Consider the following 362-nt stretch of genomic DNA (forward strand, 5'->3'; position numbering starts at 1 on the left):
AGCCCGTACAGTCAGCCTGTCCATCAGCCAGTCAGTCCTGTCAGTCCGTCAATCCCCTCCGCTGTCCTGTCAGCCGGTCGGGTGAGTCCACCAGCAGGGAGTCAGGCCCCACGGCCAGTTTCTCCATCAGTCCCTCAGCAGTGGTTGAACGTCTTGCTGGGCGGTGAGTGGGCCAGCACGCGGTGCTTGTCACCGGTGCCCGGGTGTGCTGGCCCTGGGCGCAGTGAGGGCTGGTGAGGGAGGAAGCGGGCGGACGCTGGGCTCTCGCAGGCCCTCGGGGAGGAGGGACCGATGGCGGGGAGAGGGGCGCTGGCCGAGCTCCAGTGGAAGGGCCAGGCCCACGCCAGGCGGCTGAGCTACCA

This window comes from Mirounga leonina, unplaced genomic scaffold (assembly GCF_011800145.1).
Source record: "Mirounga leonina isolate KUSES-001 unplaced genomic scaffold, KU_Mleo_1.0 Mir_171, whole genome shotgun sequence".
Lineage (NCBI taxonomy): Eukaryota > Metazoa > Chordata > Mammalia > Carnivora > Phocidae > Mirounga > Mirounga leonina.